Source organism: Rattus norvegicus, chromosome 15, assembly GCF_036323735.1.
Source record: "Rattus norvegicus strain BN/NHsdMcwi chromosome 15, GRCr8, whole genome shotgun sequence".
Lineage (NCBI taxonomy): Eukaryota > Metazoa > Chordata > Mammalia > Rodentia > Muridae > Rattus > Rattus norvegicus.
In genome coordinates, this window is record NC_086033.1 from 101,531,080 (window position 1) to 101,550,717 (window position 19,638).

A 19,638-nucleotide genomic window follows, 5' to 3' on the forward strand; every position below is an offset into this window, starting at 1 on the left:
TTGACTATCGTCACCGTGCTGTACACAGGATCCACCTGGACATTTCAACCTGGTACAGCGGATGCAGGGTGTGATCTAGGATGCTTAAACCATGGCTTGTTTCATCACAGGAAGAGGAGCAGACAGCGGCAGTATTGTAAGCCAAGGACTTAGGCTGCCGCTCCAACTCGCTCTCAGGCTGTTGTCTGGTTGTCCACATAAACACAGTGACAGCGTGCGGGGGCATAGTCCAGTAGAGAGCGATGCAGCATCGCTTGACAAACATTTCTCCACTTCCCCACCTCCAGCTCTACTAGCCACCACCCTACGTTCCACTGTCAAGAACCCTAGGGTTTATTAGCTTGGTACAAGAGCGGTTCACACAGTCCTGCTCTTTCTATGCCTGACTTGACTGTGACCTCCATGCTTTACCCACGCTGCTTCTAACCACAGGATCTCCCCTGTTCAATGCCTGAGTAATGTCCACCGTGCATAAATGCGGCAGCATCCATGTCCTTGTACGTTCACAGCTTGTTTATTGTGAGTAATAGTGTTGCAGTGAGCACTGGCCTTGGATCTGAAGGTGATTTCCTTTCTATGATCCTACAGAAGCTAGGCACGGTGGTGCATGGCTGTAATCCCAGCACTGGGGCATGGCAGGAGAATTGTGAATTTTAGGTCAGCCTGGAGTAGGTGGCAAGGAATGAAATACAGGAGAAAAGGAACGAAAGGAAGAGGGAGGTGCTGATATGGTTGCTCTGACTAGCAGATCCTTGTACACACAAAATGATGTTGTATAAAGCTTGCTCCCCGATTTAAAGCTCTTAGTTAAATAAACATGGCTACAGCCAATTACTGGGGAGAATAGAGACAGGCGGGGTTTCAGTTACTAGGCCAGGGATTGAAGTTAGTGACCAAGAGACAAGAGAGAGGAGGAATAGAGGAGGAAAAAGGAGTGAAGAGAAGGAAGGAGAGAAGAGACGGAGAGAATGAGTCTCCCACAGACACGATGGCCCAGGAGCCCGTGGCCAAGTGAAATACCCGGAAGATGAACTGATGGAACAGAAATAACCCAGGCGAGGTCCGAACAACAAGTGCGTGGGGAGCACAAATGAGGAATTAATAGTAAAACATACAGAAGAAGATATTAGGGGTAATTCGCCCAGTAATTTTGCTAAAGCTGACTTTAAAATTCCATAGATCCCTGCCTCCATTATTGGGAGGCTGGCCATGCCAACTCAATAACTAATAGAGTTATTAAATAACATTTTAAAATACTATTTACAGGAAGGGAGAAAAGGAGGAGGGAGAGAGGAAGGGAGGGAGGGAAGAAGGGAGGGAGGGGGAGGAAGCAAAGGAGGGAGGAAGGAGGGACTGGCCCACAAATGATAGAGCCAAAAGTCTTTCACAATTTCTTACATTTGTAAGAACTCAGGGGCTAGAGAGGAGTCAAAGACAAGCACTTAATGATGTCTAAAGAAAAGAAACTCCCTCAGCTGCCTGAAGGGCCGTGTTACAGCAATTTATCAAGAAGAAAAACCACATACTGCCCACCACCCCAACCCCATTCAATATAAGCAGTCTTCCTCTTCCACAGCAGTAAATATTCTAGATACATCACACAGCATCCCAAGTACTGGAAAAGAAGCTCCCACTCATGGGTAATCCATGTCAAGATATTGGAAACCATCTAACTTGTATCCACATCATCCTGTCCATTGTAACCATGCCTTTCATAGCTGAAGTTCTGACATGAGGAAGGTGTATTTAAGTCAGCTTCTGTCAAGGGTGGCAAGACTATCTGATGAGACTGTAAACAGATCAGACATGCCCCTCCCTCACCTTACTGCTGACCGAAGGTTAGAGTCGGCCCTTCTGTCCATCCCTCCTGCCTCTGTCCTCTTGCCATACTCCTCCAGCTTGAGTGGCTCCTTGGAGTGGAAGGATTGAGGCATTGTTGACAGACACAAGGCTGATTGCCCGCATCTCTGGCTTCTTTCGTTAGTTTTAAGGGATGTCCCTCCCCCACACCATCATTGGTCCCAACATTCTCCAGCCCTTCCCCCAGCCAGAACATAGATTTACACCCTGTACTCCTGAGAGTGGCCTTTGCTGAGGCATTCAGGCATTCTCCCATGGTTTTCCTTCCTTGCCTTTTATTGAGAAATGCTGACCTGTTTTGTTTGTTTGCTCATTTTTCTCTTCTTTCTCAACTCCCTGTTACACGCCTCTACCCAACACTTGGATGGTAGTTTCCTTGGGGTGGCCAGAAGCCATACGGTAATATTGGAAGAGCTAGCCTGCCTCATAGCTCTAGAACCACATTCACTTACCCTTCTCCAGCATGGGCAATGCCTGTGAGGCCAGGGGCCCCGCCTCTTTGCTGTCCCTGTTACTCACTATGCTTTCAGTTCAGGTCTAGATATGAGGAGAGCAGTCACCTGGATGACTTGTGGGCTCTTTACTGTCTCCCTCACCGTGTTTCTGTTTGTATGTGTGCTGTGTCAAAGACAGTTTGGTGTCTATGAGTTCAAGGTCAGCCTGGTCTATAAAGTGGATTCCAGGCCACCCAAAACTACAGTTAGACATGTCTAGAAGAAGAAGGAGGAGGAAGAAGAGGAGGAGGAGGAAGAGGAGGAGGAGGAGGAGGATGGAGAGGAGGAGGAGGAAGAGGAGGAGGAGGAAGAGGAGGAGGAGGAAGAGAAGGAGGAGGAAGAGGAGGAAGAGGAAGAGGAAGAAGAAGAAGAAGAAGAAGAAGAAGAAGAAGAAGAAGAAGAAGAAGAAGAAGAAGAAGAAGAAGAAGAAGAAGAAGAAGGTGGTGGTGGCAGCTGAGAGATGGCTCAGTGGTTAAGAGCACTGACTGCTCTTCCAGAGGTCCTAAGGTCAATTCCCAGCACCCACATGGTGGCTCACAACCATCTGTAATGGGATCCGATGCCCTCTTCTGGTGGGTCTGAAGACAGTTACAGTGTTCTCATATAATTAATAAATAAATCTTTTTTAAGAAAAGGAAGAAGGGGAAGAAAGGACACCAGAAAACAGAGAGAAGCGTAAGGGAGAAGTCACATGGAAGGAGGTGGCAGAGACTGCAGGGGTCCTGTCACAAGCAAAGAAAATCTGGAGCCACCAGAAACCAGAAAAGAAGGAGCATCCTGTGTGGCTTCTGAAGCAGTGGAGCCCCGCCCTCACCTTGATTGTAGCCTACTGTCCTGCAAGTGTGGGTGAATACATCTGTACTGTTTAAAGCCACCCAACATCTGGTACTTTGTTACAGTAGCCCATGGCACAGATTCTGCCTGGGAGAATACATCTGCATGGTTTAAAGCCACCCAACATCTGGTACTTTGTTACAGTAGCCCATGGCACAGATTCTGCCTGGGAGAATACATCTGCACTGCTTAAAGCCACCCAACATCTGGTACTTTGTTACAGTAGCCCATGGCACAGATTCTGCCTGGGAGAATACATCTGAACTGCTTAAAGCCACCCAACATCTGGTACTTTGTTACAGTAGCCCATGGCACAGATTCTGCCTGGGAGAATACATCTGCACTGCTTAAAGCCACCCAACATCTGGTACTTTGTTACAGTAGCCCATGGCACAGATTCTGCCTGGGAGAATACATCTGCACTGCTTAAAGCCACCCAACATCTGGTACTTTGTTACAGTAGCCCATGGCACAGATTCTGCCTGGGAGAATACATCTGCACTGTTTAAAGCCACCCAACATCTGGTACTTTGTTACAGTAGCCCATGGCACAGATTCTGCCTGGGAGAATACATCTGTACTGCTTAAAGCCACCTAGTAAATGGTGCTTTGTTACAGTAGCCCAGAGCAGATCCTGTCCATTGTTCCCTTGTTCCCTTGTAAACAGTATCAAGTGGAGACTGTGGCTTTCATATTAGGGTCCTTGATAAGCAAGTTAACAATGAATATCAGCAATTGTGCGGTAACATTTCTTTCTCTTTTTTATTACATAGTGAGCTCATTTATCAAAGTCAAGAAGAAAAATAAATATTACATCCCAATCCAAAAATATGGAATTAATAAAATGCTGTTGTTGCAGGGTGCAGTCCTGGCTGCTCTCGCAGAATGTAATGGGAATGTTTGGCACACCACAAAACGTAGTTAATCTTCTGCTAAAATCATGTACTCCGACCTTATACTCCCTCCTGCTTGGGAAGAGCATTCTACTCCTCCTCACTTCTCGTGGTGAATTCCAGGAAGAGTCTTAGTGTCTCTGAGCCTCATGCTGCTTCTCAACCAAGGAGCGTTTGGCCCTGGCAACACTGCCCACTTGCTTTTGATCCAGGGGGTACCTGTTACTGGCATTCAATGAGCAGGAGCCAAAACTCTTCTGTCCTGAAAGTCTATAAACACCACTGTGGACAATACCACTAATGATTTCCACAGCAATGTCATACCATGCTATGGTGATGTGAGGGGAAAGAAAAGAACAATTAAAAGTGATTTGTCGGGTCAGGAAGATTGCTCAGTCAGACACAGCTCCTGTCACCAAGTCTAAAGACCTGAAACCAATCCCTGGGACCCACCTGGCAGAGGGAGAGAAATTGCACTCCCAAGGTGTACCCTGACCTCCATTCATGCCCTGGATCTGCCATGATCCCAAACATACACATATACAACACACAAAGTAAATTAACATGTGGTTAAAAAATCAAGTGTCTCATGTTTGGCTTCATTATATACTCAGGGTACCTCAAAGAAATTCATGAGACAACTCAAAGGACAACTCAAGGACATGAGGACAGCCCGCAGGAAGCCCTTATAGCCAAGCACTAAACAATATAAGCAATAAAGTAAATAGTAATGGGTTAGAAATCAGACACCGAAACAAACACTCAACCACACAGGTTGATATTACAGAAATCGGAGACAGGAGTGGAATAAGAGATTACAGAACTGAATTAATAAAGACCAAAACATCTGGGCACATTCTGGAGTAACCACCATCACACGGTGAAGGAAGTTAGAGCTGCAGTGTCAGATTATCTACTTAGAGGAGACATGCACACACACACATATCCATTGAGGGTGTTATTATTATGTCAAGTGCTCTTGGAGCATCTTCTCCCTGGGCAACAGAAGGCTGCGATTGTCAATGTCCTTCAATAGTATCAGAGTCCCAGAAAACAGTCAAAGGTCACAGGCTGCAAAGACAGGGGATATTCAGAGACGTGCCAGCACAGTGCAATCTAGAATCAGAAGAGAGAGACACTAAAGGAAAGTTGACAGGATTCGAGCAAGATCCCCAGATGAGCTAATAGCACAATGTCAATCTTGATTCCAAGTTGTGGTAGCATTACTATGGTCATGTAAAGTATTGACATAGGGAGAGTGGGACTGAAAAGTAGACGGGGATTCCCTCTGCACTGTATTTCTTCCTTTTTAGGGGCAACTTCCCTGCAAGTCTGGAGTTAGTTCAAACTTGAAAGTTTAAAAAAAGAAAGCCATCGTTGTGAGAGTGACGTCCCACTGGATTGTGAGCCTCATACCCAACCTTTGATGTAAGCTACAAAAGAATGTCTTCTTAGTAGATATCTGCCAACCCGTATCAAAGGCTGTGACCCTTCTGAACAACAGTAGAGTTTGTGTCTCTGCTGTAGCACCTTTTTAAATGGAAAACTCTTATGAGCCATCGGCTCAGTTTGAATTCACCTCTCCTTCACCTGCAGAGTCAAGAGTCTACAAGTTTTAGCCTCCATCCTTCACATCGTGACCGACAAAAGAAATTGCTCACCTGAATCACTGGCAGAGGAGAAAATGGACCCATCAGGGACCCTTCCATAACGCTCTCCCATCAGGTTTTCACATAGCACACAGCCACATAAAAATGTGTGCAAATACATCCAGAACATGCACACCGTGCTGTACTCTATGACATTAAGGAAAGGCACTGCTGCAGATCACTATGTATTCTGGTGCTGGGCACTACAGTCGCCCCAATATCTGGCATAACAAGTAGCTTGTTTTTACATAGTCGAGCATTAGACAGACTACTTAATGCCTTTTTGTTTGTCCCTTCAAAAATCGTATAAGCTCAGGGCAGATAAGTCGGCACACCTTCACTGTATATGCATGGCTTCGGGAGAAGATCAGGTGATATCCTGAACCCTGGGAGGCGACCATATATAAAGTCACAGCAAAATCCATTGCTTCTCCCTTGGTCCTGCTAAGACTGAACCCCCAGTGAACGTGATTGTTGGGGGGAGGGTGGCAATGGGGGGAGGATGGGGAGGGGAACACCCATAAAGAAGGGGAGGGGGAGGGATTAGGGGGATGTTTGCCCGGAAACCGGGAAAGGGAATAACACTTGAAATGTAAATAAGAAATAGTCAAGTTAATAAAAACAAAACAAAAAAAATCCATTGCTTCTGTTCCTTCTGTTTACATATCTCTATTTAGTTCATTCAGTGGTCATCCTTGCTACATATTTGAAGGGTGAAAGAAAACATAGAAAAGAAAGAAAGGAAGGGAAGTGGATGGAGAGAAGGCTCAGAGGATAAGAGTCTAAGAACATATTGCTCATACAGAGGACACAAGTTGGGTTCCTCCATCCACATATAACTGACTACATAGCTCTAGTTCCAGGGAGATCCAACACCTCTGGCCTCCATGGGTACCTGCACTTGCATGAACATACACACACACACACACACACACACACACACACACACACACTTGAACGTAAAAGTATATTTAAAAAGAAAGGGGAGAAACGCCTTCATTTGTATGGGGCCGTCTGTTTAACGAACTTCACATTAAAGGCGTTCCAATATGGAGGAAAAATTCCCAGGAAGAACATGGAAGACTTGTTCCAAAACGTAAAGGGCTGTTTGAAGCGTGTGTTATTCGGCAAGGGGAGAATGGAGACATTGGGCGGAAGTTCACAGTCTAACCAGCTAGTCCAGTTAAGATGGCTGCCGACAGGCACGGGGAACTTCCGGTCCAGGATGGTGAAGGAGGGTAAAGCTGAGGATAAGAACCTACGTATCCTTGAAGAGCCTTCTGCTTCTTCTTTGCCACTGGCTCAGACCTGTACACAGACCACATGCAGTCCTAACTCCCCAGTGCCACAGTCAGAGACTGCTAACCATGAAGATGAGAAAACTTGATGGCTTCGTGAGATGAGAGGCTGACTCGCAGGCATCCGTTAGGTGCTGACAGCGTATGTAATGTGGAAGGTACCTACTTCGTCTCCCTCAAGGCTATGGTCAGTCATCATCTATAAGGGGAAGACTGTGAATGAAAGACCAGTCACCGGCCCAGCTCACTTGATTTAAGAAAGTCTTCTGATTCTTTTGTTCCTAGTGTTGTTTTGTTTTAGTTCGGTTTGGGTTTTGATTTTTAATCTTTTTTTTTTTTTCTGAAGTTACATTGGTTTGTGGGAATTGCAGGTCTAATTGGCAAACATTTTATGACAAAAAACCAAAGCTATCCCCCACCCCAAGCAGCAGTGAGCTTCACAAGACAGAAGACACTTTAATGAGATTGCCCCCGTACAAGGCCTGTACTGTACAGCTGACCCTACAGAACGAAGATTCCATTCACCTAAGCAGATCTCTTGAGCCTTCAGCCACTGGGTCGCAGTAAATTCTAGGTTTTCCTCTACTTGTCTGCAAGTAATGAGTATGCTTTACATGACAGACGTGTGTGTGTGTGTGTGTGTGTGTGTGTGTGTCTGTGTCTGTGTGTCTGTGTGTGTGTCTGTGTGTCTGTGTGTATGTGTCTGTGTGTGTATCTGCGTGTGTGTCTGTGTGTGTCTGTGTGTGTGTCTGTATGTGTGTGTCTGTGTGTGTCTGTGTGTGTGTCTGTATGTGTGTGTCTGTGTGTGTGTATGTGTGTCTGTATGTGTGTGTGACTGTGTGTGTATGTGTCTGTGTGTGTCTGTGTGTCTGTGTGTGTGTCTGTATGTGTGTATCTGTGTGTGTCTGTGTGTGTCTGTATGTGTGTATGTCTGTGTCTGTGTGTGTCTGTATGTGTCTGTGTGTGTGTGTCTGTATGTGTGTCTGTGTGTGTGTCTGTGTGTGTCTGTGTGTGTGTCTCTGTGTGTCTGTGTGTGTGTCTCTGTGTGTGTCTGTGTGTGTGTGTCTGTATGTGTGTCTGTGTGTATGTGTATCTGTGTGTGTGTCTGTGTGTGTGTGTCTGTGTGTGTGTGTCTGTGTGTGTGTCTATGTATGTGTGTGTCTGTGTGTGTGTGTGTGTGTGTGTGTGTCTGTGTGTGTGTGTAAGCATTCATGGTGTACCTGAACAGTAGCCCAGGACACAATGGGCAGAGGACAATGGACTCTTGTTCTGATTGTTGTCATGGTGATCATATGATGATACTTGCTGTTCTTCATGGAATGGGAGTCGTTTCTGAAGTTGATGATCAGCATATTTGTTTTTCAGGCCCTGCCCACAGACTGGATCCAGATGCATGCCAAGGACCAGGGCAGTCAACAGTTCATCCTCTGCTCAGAGCATAAAAGTAGTCTATTCTATGAGCACTTGCCATGTGCAGCCGTGTGGCACTGAATTATGATTAGTCCAAATGGTAATGTGTGTGTGTGTGTGTTAAAATATTCCTGATTAACATCATTTTACTTTTAATTATTGTTCTTTCATATATTACATCCTGGCCGCAGTTCCCCTCTGGATATATACTTAAGCATTAAATACATGCCAGATTTTGAAGAAGAGCTTATAAAATAACTTTGATAATTTTTGAATAGGCAAAATTGTGAACCAGTGCTTGGGGTGCATTATCTTAAATTGTATGTCATTAAAATCGAACTCACCTGTTTCTTTTGTACTTTTTAATGTAGCCATTAGACACTTTTTTTAACTACCTCTGAGGCCTAGGTTATTCCCAACATTAGCTGTTTAGACTACCACAGCACTGGGGCACATCTTCACCCCAGACTGTAGCTAGAGATTGGAGAGTGGTGTTGAGCCGTGCTCTGTGGCCTCCAAGGGGAATGCTCTCGATATGCTTATAGATCGTAGGGAAGATCGCTGAGCTATAGAGTTTAAAGATTCTGGGATTCAAAACTGTGGTCACACAGACTGTAGAGAAGCAGGAAGCTGTGTCTACGGTGGGAAACGATAATCAGAGATCCTGGGTTGTTGATGCTTCCGACTCATCCCTACCCTTAGAACCCCTTCATCTCGTAGGGGAAACGTGGGAGCTGCATTCATCTGCCCCACTGACCTCAGGCTCCCATTTTTCCATCAGGTCTGTGAAAATGATCCCTACTCACTGACTGTGCCTGGGGTAGCTCAAGTAGGCAGAGATGATGGCTAAGTGTGGGTGGGAAAAGAGGAGAACCTAGAGACAAACTGGGTAAGCTATTTCCTCAGTCTAAGCCCCGGACAGAGCTGCCACCCTGAGGAGCTGTATGTCTAGCGGAAATCACCAAGATTCAAAAGAAGGGACCTCAGGAGTACTTCTGCACTCGTGTTTCATGCTTTGCTCATCGGGAGGAGGGAACTTAAACAGAGTAAAGCTTTAAGAAGTGACTCGTGTTAACCAACCAAGGAATTCTGAGATCAGCCAAAGAAAGACAAAAAGGAACCAATTTCAAAAGTCCATCCTAAAACAGAAATTTTGCACAATGATATATGCAAAACAATGCACCTCGGGCTAGAGCAATGGCATAGCAGTTAACAGCACTTGCTGCTCAATCCTGAGGAACTGAGTTCGCATCCCATGCCCTCTTCCAGCCTCTAGAGTCACCTACACCACACATGCTGGTACATTCACACACTCACATGCACACACACACACACACACACACACACACACACACACACACACGAGATAAAATAAGCCTAAATATTCAAAATGAAAACAGTATACTTCAAGGCACATTAGCCATTTAACTTCTAATAAACCCTCCCCCATCACCATGTGATTGCATTCTAAGTTATAACGGGATAAGCAGGGTACTGGCTGGTTCTGTGTGTCAACTTGACACAGCTGGAGTTATCACAGAGAAAGGAACCTCCCTTGAGGAAATGCCTCCATGAGACCCAGCTGTAAGGCATTCTCTCAATTAGTGATCAAGGCGGGAGGGCCAAGCCCATTGTGGGTGGTGCCATCCCTGGGCTGGTGGTCCTGGGTTCTGTAAGAGAACAAGCTGAGAAGCCAGGGAAGCAAACCAGTAAGTAACATCCCTCCGTGGCCTCTGCATCAGCCCCTGCTTCCTGACCTGCTTGAGTTCCTGCCCTGACTTCCTTTGGTTCTGAACAGCAATGTGGAATTGTAAGCTGAATAAACCCTTTCCTCCCCAACTTGCTTCTTGGTCATGATGTTTGTTCAGGAATAGAAACCCTGAGAAGACAAGCAGTATTGGGAGCTAAGGAGAACTGCATAGGTTCAAAATGGTTTCCAGGTCACGTGCCTTCTGTTTTTGTTGTTCAATTCTACCCTGATCAGCATCTCTCATTTTGTCTTCTGCCATCCAGTCATTGTCCTCCATTCTCTAAAGATTTTAATAATTAGCTTCTAGGTCTTTCACACTGACACACCATCCTATCAGTAAATAATTTCTCTCTCTGTCTCTCTCTCTCTCTCTCTCTCTCTCTCTCTCTCTCTCTCTCTCCCTCTCTCCCTCCCTTCCTCCCTCCCTCCCTTAAATAATAATCTCATGGTCCTGTTCCTAATTACCGCCATCTGAAACCATGTCACTTCCAAAAGTGACCCTTTCAAAACTTGTAACGTGTAAATGCCCAACTCTGTTCTGATGCCCTTCCCTCCTTACAGGATCCATGATTAGCTTCTCTGTAAGAGGCTACATGATAACCCCTGAAATATCAGCTCTCATGCCCCGAATCCTGAGGAGGTGGTTTTATAACACCTTAAATCGATAGTCTTAAGATGAGAATAATTGTAGACTGTGTGTCCATGAGACACTGAGCGCCGACGCTCGCCGACAGAAGGGACATTGTTGTGACGACAGGCAGACTGGAGGAGTAACACACCTACACACTGAAGAAGGCTTGCAGCCACCAGAGGTCGGGGGAAGCAAAGAGCGTATTCGAATTCCTAGAGCTGCACCAATGCCTCTATTTTAAGAACCGTGCGTGAAGAACATTTCTATTGCTTCTTTTCTCTTCCACTTTGGCTTCAGAGCCCCACCCCACCCCAGATTCCATTTCCCGGAATCAATACCATATGTAAATACTCAGGATTCCTTCACCCACCTTCTTCAGCTTAACTCACCGCCTTCAGAGGATACAACCATCCACCGACCAGCAATGTGTCAGCACCTAATGGCTTAAAGTTGTTACAGAAAATTCATGTGACCAGGCATTTTGGTGCTACCAATCCCAGCTCTGAACGGTGACCTTCAAATGCTTCTTTTCCACCGCCCTTAGCCACACTCCAAACAATACATATCTGACTGCCAGGTTAGTTTGGAGATCAATCTAAAGTCCAAAGAAAGAGCAGCCTGGCCTACATAATGAATTCCAAGACATCCAGGCCTACATAGAGAGACCCTGCCTCAAAAATTATTGAAAACAAAATAACAAAGGGATTTCGCCATCGCTCTGTCAAGCCACTCTCTCTGAACCAGAGTTCAAGGAACAACCCCAATACTGTGTCCCGTTGTTCACGTTAGAATCCCTGACCCTCTCCTGTTTCCTTTAGACAATCCATCTCCAGTCCCTGCTGAGGAACAGTGTAGCGTTTTCTAAGCACTCACTGTCACGGGTCACCTGAACAGAAGCCGCAGCTCTACATGGCGTTCTTAGTCATTCCCCATCCCTGTCAGTTGGTTGGTTTTTCATAGATAGACTTATTATTTAGAATACAAATTTTCTTTAAATTTCTGCCTAAAACTAAATATCTGAATAGATTTCAGCTCCCTGTAGATTGAAATCTCAAACCCCGAGTGTGAACTTGAGGCCACAAAGATTTGGCCCCTTCCCCTCTCTGTAGCCTCATCTTGGTCCGTTCACTTTAATCCTGATAGGATCTACTCTCTGTCTTTATTTCGATTCTTAGAATACATTAGATTTTTCTCTCTTTAAGGTCTCTGTCCACACTCTTCTACTGAAATTTTCTTTCTTCCTTGCCCAGCCTCAAGCAGGCTATTTCTTCATCAGTGTCATCAATGTCAAGGTCATGTCAGACCAATCTGGTCATTACAGTCTCCTAGACCCCACAATAACTTACCTTTCTCACATGTACCTTGGTGAAATAATTAATCATTCATACAGTTGTTTTTTTCCTGTGTCTCATCCCACCAAGCCCTGATTTGTTTTTAATATCCAGTACATTGATTGATTGACTCACTGATCGATTGATTTGATGATTGATTGATCGATTGATTGGGGTGAGTGGCTTGTGTGGAATGAAATGTGTAGAGAGATCAGAGGACAACTTGTAGGCGTTGGTTCTCTCATTCCTCCACATGGGTCCTGGGGGCTGAACTTAGGTCACTGCTTGGCAACAATCTAATTGTTGACTAATCTCACCAGCCCTACATTGTAAGCTCTCTCCTGACCTTGCTCGATAGGTTTTCAGCCCATTGGTGACAGAAGATGAAAACTAAGATCTTCTAAGACCTGTTTTGCCTCCAAGAAGTTTGCATTTGAACACTGGACTCCTCTCATCCTAGAAAACACCAGGAAATATGCAGAGGTGTTGGTGAGATGGCTCACTTGGTAAAGTATTTGAGGGCCCAAGTAAATGAGTTCCCAGAAACACAGAAAAAGCCAGGCACAGAGGTGTGTGCCTGTAGTGTGACCTCAGTGCAGGGAAGTGGATCCGTGGCTCACTGGCCAGCAAAATCCAGGTTCCGTGACAGACCCTGTCTCAATTAATAAAGTGGAGGGGCTGGTGAGACGGCCCAGCGGCTACAAGCACTTGCTGCTCCTGGAGAGGACCCAGGCTTCTTTCCAGCACCCACACAATGGCTAACAATTGTCTACAACTCCAGTTCCAGAGCATCCCATGTCCGTTTCTGGTCTCCACTGTCACTATACACACATGGTACACATACATGCATGCAGGTAAAACATCATACATGTAAAATAAAAGTAATTTTACAATAAAACAAAGTAGAGAGGGCTGGCGAGATGAATCTGTGAGTAAAGGTGCTTGCCACCATGCTGATGACTGACTGAGTACAGTCCCTGTCTGAGGGTTCTCTAACTTCCAGAACTTATGGAATGTCTCTATGTGGTAAGAGAATTTGTTGTGATGACTTCCAGTCTGCAGTCCAACTACCCCAACAATGGTCAGCTGTGGATGGGAGTCCAAGAATCCAGTAGTTGCTCAGTCTCAGGAGGCTGGTTACTTCAGCTGGTCTTCAGTAGAAGTAGGCTCCAACAGATGTGCTGGCAAGTAAGTGCAAGCAGGCAAAGAAGAGTGAGTCTTCCTTCTTCCAATGTCCTCATGTAGGCCTCCAGCAGAAGGTGTGGCCCAGGCTAAAGGTGTGTGCCACCACACCTGGGACTGGGACTTGCTTTGTCCCAGGTGACCTTGAACTCAGAGATCTGCTTGACTCAGTCTCCTGGGATTAAAGATAGGTACTACCTTGCCTGGGCCTAAGATTTTCATAGCCACTATGCCTCAAGATCTTCATGCCAAGGTCCAGGTCAGAAACTTGTATCTCCCAGCCTCAAGATTTGAATCACAGGTGTGCCCTCCATTCCTGGGTTGTAGTTCATTTCAGATATAGTCAAGTTGACAACCAGGAACAGCCATCACCGTCCCAGAAACACAAATGGTGGAAAGAGAGAACCAACTACTGTGAGGTGTCCTCAGACATCCACATGCATGTTATGGCATGTGCATACCAATATTCTCACACATACACAAATATACACACAGACACATACACAAACATACACACCTATACACACCCATGCACACATATACACACACATGCACCCATACACACATACACATACCCACATACACACACATACGTACACACACACACACACACATTCAAAATATTTTGAGATGAATGTCTAAGCAGTTTCAAATGGAACTTGCTCTTTGAGCCATGGCTACTTCTGTGTAGGGTTTGCGTTGCCAGGAGGTACCTAGGAGCTGAACTCCAACTCTGCTCAACTTTTCCAGCTTCAAATCTATGAAGACCGCATGGGTTGAAGATGTCCCTTTCCTAGTTTGTGCAAAGGCATGGCAGGGTCCATTGGTCACCTTGTTTCATACACCCAAGGAAATGCAGTGGCCTGAAATAAACCACAATATAGAAGAATCAAGAAAAAGCTCACGATAGTTCATTATCTTCCAGACAGAAACTGAATGGTTATCTGTGAGAGAAAATGTCTAAATAGAGTCCTCTGAGATGCAATGAAGGACATCTAACAGAATCTTCGAGTGGTCCCTGTGTGACTTTATGATGGCTCATGGAGGTCAGGAAGGGTCCAAAGGAGCCTTAACACACAAATCTTGCTATTTAACATTCCCAGTAATCTTCGCGTTAACCCCTCAATGGCTTCCAGACATTGTGCTATTTGCTGCAAAATTAAAATTAGAATCAATACAATGAATTCTCGCTATGCAAAACCACTCAGGGCTCTTTCAGCACGAAGTTACATTTAAACTTGGGGGATGAAAAGAACAGACAACCCTTTGTTCTGTTCATTTCACAGCCCTGCAAATGGCCTCTTAACCAAAATAGCTCCTCTAATCTTTAAGTTTTAATTAGCTGCCCACAATTCATAAACTATCAAGAATTAAAATGCTGATACCTCGTTCTCCTGAGAAATGGCACACAATTAACCTCTTTTTTCTGGTCAAAGGCAGAAACTGAGAAAGGGTAATGACAAAATTAATCTATTCTGGTGGCGAGGGCCGCCAGAGGGCGAGAAACAGCATCGGCTCCTGCATCGAAGGGGTCAGCGACGGCTGGCATGTCCAAAACTGCACATTCCTTCTGCCTTTTGTACTTCTGACAAGTCACCTCACAAACACTGGGTCCTGCTATCTAATAAAAATGTTTAACGAGTCCGTAGAATATACCACCTAGCTAGCTCAGCTTTCTCCCCTGTCTGAAAGCGGGCAGGCTAGGTTCCCGACTGCACTAAAGCGCTAGTGTTTTGGAAATATGGGTGGAGAAGGAAGAGGATGAGAAACCTAGGGCCCCCCAGTGTGGAAGCAAGACTGAAGCTGGCTGTAAAGCCAGACCGAGTTGCTGGCACCGACGTTGTGCCTTTCCCTGAGGATCACTATCCCAGAAAGACAGATCCTGCTCTGTAATTCTTCAGAGCAAATTGCATGATACATACTTGAAGAGAACGAGTCCACTTAAACTTAGCTGAGAACCCACAGGGCAGAATGAAACCTATCCTTTGGACAGGTTGTCAGTGAAATCCTCCTGGGATGAGGTTAGGACAGAGGCGTGGAGTCCTGCCTGGTTCCAAACCTCACCGATGAGGAGGAGCTGTGTGTTACAGGGAAAGGTACTGAACCTCTGAGAGCTTCTCTTTGTGCCTCAAAAAACAGGAACAAGAATCTGGGTTGTGAGGGTGAAGGGGAGATCGTTTCATCACCGGTTGACTGGCTCAGCACCTGGTGATTGGCTCGGCACCCGGTGATTGGCTGGGCACCCGGTGATTGGCCCGGCACCCGGTGATTGGCTCGGCACCCGGTGATTGGCCCGGCACCCGGTGATTGGCTCGGCACCCGGTGATTGGCCCGGCACCCTGTACTTCCTGAGTACCTGCTAAGATCAGCTACTGTTGCCGTTTAAATTTTCATCCCTAAGCATGTGCTGGAATCAATTCCCAATACAATAGTATTGGGATTTGTGTGGATGGATTAATATTGAATAAAAAGGGGCTTAAGGTCACTTGGTCAGGCTCTCGCTGTCCTGCATCCTTTCTCTCTCCCCTGGGAGTTGCCTTCCACCATGGAATGATGCGGCTAGAAGGTCGGGACCAGTCATTGAATCTTGAGTACCAGCACTCAGAACGTGTGGGCCAATAAATCCTCATTATCAATTACCTGGTCTTGCGTACTTATGTAGAGTAGCGCCATGGGCTAAGACACCACTTTTTCGTTGGCCTTGGAAACTAAATATCCCTCATGAATTCAAAAGGAAAAAATGCTATTTTGTGTTGAAAATGTTTTAGGAATTCTGATTGCTTCTGGTACGGGAGGACAGGCTAAAGAACTGTGATGGTTCTATTGAGACATAACACACACACACACACACACACACACACACACACACACACACACACACGGCCATTCAAACTGCCAAGTCAATGATTCTAGTGTACTGTAACTTCCAGCACAATCTGTTTTAGGATGTTTTCACTGCTGCCACAAAGGTTCAATACCCTGGGCTGTTGCTTTTACCTCCCTTGTAGCCTTATAGCCCGCCACCCACCAGAGGTAGCAGAAAAGAAAAGAGAGAAGGGGAATCTGTTTAGGAACAGCCATTCAGAGCCTGCCCCACATGTGGCCCATATATATATACAGCCACCAAAACTAGATAAGATTGATGAAGCTAATCTCTCCTGAGAGACACAGTCAGAACATGCCAAATACAGAGGCGAATGCCAGCAGCAAACCACTGAACTGAGGACGGGACCCCCATTGGAGGAATTAGAGGAAGGACTGAAAGAGCTGAAGGGACTTGCAACCCCATAAGAACAGCAATGCCAACCAACCAGAGCTTCCAGGGACTAAACCACTACCCAAAGACTATATACGGACTGACCCATGGCTCCAGCTGCATATGTAGCAGAGGATGGCCTTGCTGGGCACTGCCAAGGGTGAACCCTCCAGTGCAAGGGAATGTCGGGGGAGGGGCGGTAAGGGGGGTGGATGGGGAGGGGAACACCCTTATAGACAAAGTGGAGGGGGAGGGGTTAAGGGGGCTTATGGACAGGAAACCAGGAAAGGAAATAACATTTGAAATGTAAATAAAGAAATATCCAATTGAAAAAAAAGAAAAAAAGAAAGAAAGAAAAGAAAGAAAGGTTCTTTGAAGCAGCTCCCATCTGTGTTGTCCAGAAACCAGCAGTTCAGTTCACAGGTTAGCAGCAGCAGCAGCAGCTCGATCCACTTGCTAACACTTCACACATACACCAGCTGTCCCCTTTTGGGAGAGTAGGGATAGCAAACACGAATCAGCAGCTGTGGCACTACCTAGCAGAGACAGCCAGGTCTCAGCCTCGGCTCCAATCAGCAACAGGAGGGAGCCGGAGGGTGCCTCTCAGGGAAGCAAAGATCAGAGAAGACAGAGATCAGCAAGCATCGCACAGCTAGCTCTATCAATAGCCTAGCTCAGTCTCAGTTACTGTGTATCAAGTTCTATTTATACTCCCTCCACCCATCTCACCTCCTCCATTGGTCTTGCCTCGCCAAGTGTCTCGCCTCAGCATGAGTGCCTGTCTCAGCTGACATCACTCTGTTAATCAGTCCCAGTCCCCACAAGCGGCAGAAAAGCCAAGGCTCACTACCGGAAGTTGGTGTGTTTCTCTCTATGAAGTCCTGACAAAAGGAGCGTCAACAAAGCAATGTAAGATGAACCAACACATGCGTGTAGTTATCAAAGGATCTTTTATCACGTGTCTTTCTGCATGCTTGCTTTAGCAGAACATCCTCGAACCTGTGGCTGCTTCATTGAAAGGTTCCTTCACAAGTCTGCCTTGGCCTTTTGCCTGTGTCTTCAGAAATACCCTCCTTCACGTGTTTGCCCCAACGAAACACCGTCCAACACAACTGACTTTCCAAAGAACCCTTCAGTTTCCACTTCAACAAGGTCTTCAAGATTCATGCACACAGAGCTGGAGAGATAACTCAGTGGTTAAGAACACTGGCCCCTGGTCCTGGGGTTCCAGGTTCACATCTTGGCACTGAGAATGGTAAAAAAAAAAAAAAAAAAAATTGTAAATTCAGTTCCAGGGTATCAGATACCCTCCTCTGACCACCAGAGACACTTTATGTATGTGGCACACAGACATATGTGCAGGCAAAGTACTCATACACATAAAATATAAATAAATCTTTAGTTAAAAGTGTTGGGGTAGAAATATCGGCTGGCGTCTGGACAAAACACAACGGGCCAACACGTGGAAAGGTTTAATGAAAGAGCAGTAGGAGAGGAGAGGAGTAAAGACCGGCCATGAGCCCGTGGGGGGAAGGGGGAAGGGGAATGGGGAGAGACGGGACGAAGGGGTTAGAGGGCAAGAGAGCAGAAAAGAGAAAAGAACGAGTGAGTGAGTGCCAGGCACAGCTGGCTGTTGCCAGGTAACTGTGGGGCGGAGCATACCTGGCTGTTGCCAGGAAACTGTGGGGGTGGAGCTTAGACAGAATACCAATAAAAAGAGTCATACATGTGTCAGGATTCCACTCCTATCGCCTATATAAACTATATTTTGCTTTTTGGTAAAATATAAATCCAATGCCTAATAATAAAACGAAAGAATGCCCAGTGCCCACTTCCGCCTGAATAGAGCTTTTTAATAACGCACACTGTGATGACGTTTAAACAAGAGATTTCATTTCTATGACACAATAGTTGTGAGAGCCTGGTGTTCACACCCCATCAATGAGCCCCTGAGAAGTCAGGAGGGTCAGCCTCCCAATCCACAGAGAAAGGACCCAAAATTACCATAGTTGCAGAAGACATATTGAGTGTGTTGCCTCCTTACCAGTTCATACCATCTCCCAGGCCTAAATCAAAGTAACTTCTCATGATAATTCCGATGGTAATCTTCATTGTCGACTCGGCTAGACTTAGAATCATCTAGAAAACACACCTCTGGAAGCATCCGTGACAATGTTTTCGGGAAGTTTAGATGAGGTGAGAAGACCATCATGGCAGTGGTCCATGGGCTGGGGTTCTGGACTGACTAAAGAAGAAAGTGAGAGAGGAGGTGTGTCGGCATTCATCCCTCAAATGCCTGCAGCCCTGTCTTCCCTCCATGACAAACCAGGAACCAGGTAAAGCCTTCCTCGTTTCGTTTCTGTCAGGATTCTGACACCGTGATGAGACAAATAAGTTAATATTTAATTATCTGCATTCCTAATTCCAGATCTGTGGACAAACTCTGAGTAAAGTCTTGGGAGAGGAAGAAGAAAGATAAGACAAGTTCTGGAGTTGATGTGTGGATTTAAATTCAGTAAAATGAGATGGTAACTATACAACCCCAAACAGAGATAACATGATCTTCCAGACTGTTCCTTCCAAGAAAGAGCTTCAATTACAAAACAGCCAGGATGGCCACACAGGTTACCCAGTGCGATGGGTTATATTAAATGTCAACCTGACAGGACTGGAATCTCCTAGGTCTGCACACGCCTGTGAGGGAGTTTCTAGATTTGGTTGTTTTCTAGGAAGGTCCATGAGGGACTCATTAAATTGGGTCAGTTGAGGTTGAGAAAGGCCACCCTAAACATGGATGGTTCCACTTTGCTTCCTGACTACAGACATTTTATGGCCTGCTTCCTCAAGCACCTGCTGCTGTCACCACCACCACCACTACCCCTGCCTCCGTGATGGATTCTACCCTCAAACTATGGATCAGAGTAAATGCACCCCGCCTTAAGTGGCTTCTCAGGGCTGTATGTTCAGCAACAACAAAGAAGTCAGACCATTGGCATCGACAGCAAAAATTCTCAATAGTTCTGTTTGTCTTCCACACTGTGGCTAACACA

General features: G+C 45.8%; 3 long non-coding RNA genes across 3 annotated transcripts; 2 read left to right on the top strand and 1 right to left on the bottom strand.

Annotated features, from left to right (window-relative positions):
• The first annotated feature begins 6,336 nt into the window (after positions 1-6,336).
• On the top strand, positions 6,337-8,564 carry LOC134482231 (uncharacterized). Its single transcript, XR_010058266.1, has 2 exons — positions 6,337-7,186; positions 8,394-8,564. It is a non-coding gene; the product is annotated as an uncharacterized LOC134482231 (long non-coding RNA).
• Positions 8,565-13,978: 5,414 nt separating this feature from the next.
• On the bottom strand, positions 13,979-17,837 carry LOC134482232 (uncharacterized). The gene is made up of 2 exons (XR_010058267.1): positions 17,318-17,837; positions 13,979-14,195 (listed from the first exon to the last, which is right to left on the bottom strand). It is a non-coding gene; the product is annotated as an uncharacterized LOC134482232 (long non-coding RNA).
• Positions 17,838-18,503: 666 nt separating this feature from the next.
• LOC134482233 (uncharacterized) lies at positions 18,504-19,144 on the top strand. Its single transcript, XR_010058268.1, has 2 exons — positions 18,504-18,924; positions 19,017-19,144. It is a non-coding gene; the product is annotated as an uncharacterized LOC134482233 (long non-coding RNA).
• Positions 19,145-19,638: the final 494 nt, after the last annotated feature.